The following is a 3703-nucleotide window of genomic DNA, read 5'->3' on the forward strand; positions in this document are numbered from 1 at the left end:
AGTCAGCCACTGTTTCCCCATCTATTTCCCATGAAGTGATGGGACCAGATGCCATGATCTTCACTTTCTGAATGTTGAGCTTTAAGCCAACTTTTTCACTCTCCTCTTTCATTTTCATCAAGAGGCTCTTCAGTTCTTCACTTTCTGCCATAAGGGTGGTGTCATCTGCATATCTGAGGTTATTGATATTTCTCCCAGCAATCTTGATTCCAGCTTGTGCTTCTTCCAGCCCAGCGTTTCTCATGATGTACTCTGCATATAAGTTAAATAAGCAGGGTGACAATATACAGCCTTGACGAACTCCTTTTCCTATTTGGAACCAGTCTGTTGTTCCATGTCCAGTTCTAACTTGCTTCCTGACCTGCATACAGGTTTCTCAAGAGGTTCGGGAAGCCTTTTTTTCAGGTCTCAAATTACAAATGCAGTAGCACCCCCACATCAAATCCCCAATATTTCTGACCATCCCATATTTCTGGAGCCAAGATCAGCCTCTCTTGCTTTCAAACATCTTATTTTGCTTAACTTTTGGGTACCAGGAAGTCTGAATCCTTAGCCAGGACTTTGAAAGCTTGTACTGAGAAAAAAGAGAGAGAGAGAGAGATTCTGCAGCAATTATGTGGAAAGGAAAAGAGATAAAGGGGATGTTTTTATGCGAGTGTCTGGCCTCTTAACCTAGTCTAACTTTAAATAAAGTCAAATCTCTGACCTTCACTGGGGAAGGGGGAGGAGAGTCGAAATACCTCTTGCCTATCTTCAAGGTTGAATCTATTCTGTTTGAACACTAAATTTCCTTAAGTACATTTCAGGACAATTGAATTTATCTCATAGATAACTGATTTGCATTAATAGCAACTATTGATACAGTGCTTCCTGCTGGCCATTACATTACACGCATTATCCCTTTTAATCTCCAGGGCTACCCTAGGAGATATGTATGTTTATTCTTATTTTATGAATGGAAAGGGGCAAAGAAACATGTCCAAGGGCACATGGCTGATAAGCAGGAGAGCTGGGACTCTACCTAAAAGCATAGCTTTGCATGTTGGTGGTGAACATCAGGACGTATGGAACCTTCCTTATTGAACGCAGCCTTCATGGACCACGTGTACTGAGGCCAACTCCATCTCTGGTGCTAACCATGTCTGTCTCGTGTCTTCATGTCTGTCTTACCATACCACTCATGTCTGTCTACCTGAATGTCTGACCCACATCTTTAACATCAGTTCCAAGAGGATTCTTTTCTTACACAATCTGTTTCCCCTCTAGTCTTTCCTGTTTCTGTAAATGGCATCAGCATCCACTCAACAGCTCAGGCCAAAAACTTAGAAAATACCTTCATGTTCTCTCTGGCCCTCAAACTCAACTCACCTCACCAGCAAATCCCTATGTCTCTCCTCCCAAAAAGCACCTCGGATGGGACTGCTCCTCTGCAGGTTCCCTTTTCTTTTTGGCATCACCACAGAGCATGTGGGGTCTTAGTTCCCCAGCCCCCTGGAACCCATGTCCGCGCAGTGGAATCACAGAATCTTAACCACTGAGAAGACTCCGTGCTTCCTCTGTAGGGGTGCAGGTTCAATCCCCAGTCGCAGAACTGAGATCCCACATGCTGTGCAGTGTGGCCAAAAAGAAAAGAAAAAGAAATGGGATCTGACAGGAAAGTATTTCAAGACACCCCTTTCTCTGATGACAGTGATACCCCTGAAGCTTGTCTCTCTGTTTCCCTTCCTCCCCTGCTGCACCCCTCCAGAACATTCAGTGATTTAAGTGAAACTGTTCACTGTACCCGCCTTGGTTTCAAGTCTCTGGGGATTTCTCACTGAGTGAGTGAAGCAGCAAGTGGTGGCTTACCGGGCCCACACATGGCCGGCTTCACGGTGTGCAGACAGTATTGCACGGTCGTGCTCAGAAGGGCCTGTGATTGGTTTGAAGCTCTGCTGTCACTGTCTTGGAATTCTTAGTAATTTCTGAACCAGAGACTCTGCATCTTCATTTTGTCCTGGGCACCGTGAATTATTGATAAAGAAGCCACCTGCAATGCAGGAGATGCCAGTTTGATCCCTGGGTCTAGAAGATCCCATGGAGAAGGAAATGGCAACCCACTCCAGTATTCTTGCCTGGGAAATCCCATGGACAGAGGAGCCTTGTGGGCTATAGTTCATGGGGTTACAAAAGAGTTGGATGTGACTTAGTGACTAAGCTCACTCCCTGTCCACACACACTGAGTTTCTGGTCTTTCTCTGATCTTATCTCCCCTCACTGTTCCTCTTGCTTCATCCAGCCCCTCACTCATATCTCTTCTTCTCTTAGCATTTCCTGAAGAATGAATGCTGCATGCTCCATGCACTCTGATCCCTGCTGCCTGAGAAACAGTATCCAAGTAACACCTTCCACATTTGATGTCTTCACCGGCACATTAATCAAAAAGGTTGTCCTTTCTCTGTCCCCAGTCCATGACCTCACTGAGCACTGCACCATCTGCAGCCACCTGCCTACAAACTTCTACTTGTAATTCCACAGTCCTGAGGCCACCAAGTGCAGGACTAAGAGATGGAATTCCATGATCCATATGGGTGCCACTGAAAGTCATCAAACCACTGGGGGGACATTATGTAATACTCGCTTTGTGGAGCGTGTGTTGTGATTCCTCCCACAAAGTTTGCAGATGATGGAAATACTGACATCTTCCCAAGAATTTGAGCTTGCTATTGGATAACTACCCAGAGCACAGCTCAGGTCTAGAATATAGAGTACAGGGGATAATGCTTTGAAATAATTAGTGAGCACCCACTCCATCCAAACGCTATAATGTACAGGAAGCACATATTAATGGGATGGGGAAGAGCTGTAATCAAAGTAAGAGTAACATGAAGCAGGAGTGCCCAGGAGGAGACATATGAATGAGGATAAGTAATGTCTAGTTTGTGCCAAGCAGAAGGGCAGACATCCCCAGCAGAGGGAAGGCCCTTGACAGAATCCAGAGGCTCAGACTGCCTAAGGATCTCCACAAGCACATTCACAACAAGCCCCTGAGTTTGGTATACCAACGGGGATGACCTCCACGTACAGGTGAGGAAACCAAGTCTCAGAGAAGTCAAATAACGTGCCAGGTCATGAAACAAGATGGACTTGTGCATGCTTTTTGATTCCTTCTGAGTCTCTGTCCTGACTTCCAGAGTTTATACTGCAATGAACAGAGCCCAAGTGGATGCTACAGCAGAGAGAGACAATGGCCAGAATGACAGAAAGGATTCATCTAAATTATCTGCATCCTTAACAGGCATTTAATGAGGAGAGAGCTATCTGAGAGAGGAGTTGAACACCCTGGTTTGAGCCCTGGCTCTGTCACTAGCTTGCAAAGTATTCCTAGATAAATTATATGCCCTCTGAGCTAGTTTTTCTCATATGATAAATGAGCCTACCATCATTAGAGGATTGACACAGTACATAGACGAGACACTCTGTGTGATGGTAATCTGTGTGCTCTGGAGAGCTGTATACATGTTAGATTTATTGCTTAATTATATTATTATTATATCTTCTATAGCATGCTATATATTTTATAATAATGTACAAGCATATTCCCTTGTATATTATTATTTTATCATTACTAAAAATATTTTCCCAAGTAAGACATAGTTTAATGGCAGATTGCATGGGACAAAATACCTCAACTGCAAGAGCTTTTCAGACTTCAGGTTGCAGA

Source organism: Bison bison, unplaced genomic scaffold (genome assembly GCF_000754665.1).
Source record: "Bison bison bison isolate TAMUID 2011002044 unplaced genomic scaffold, Bison_UMD1.0 scf7180017864036, whole genome shotgun sequence".
Taxonomy (NCBI): domain Eukaryota; kingdom Metazoa; phylum Chordata; class Mammalia; order Artiodactyla; family Bovidae; genus Bison; species Bison bison.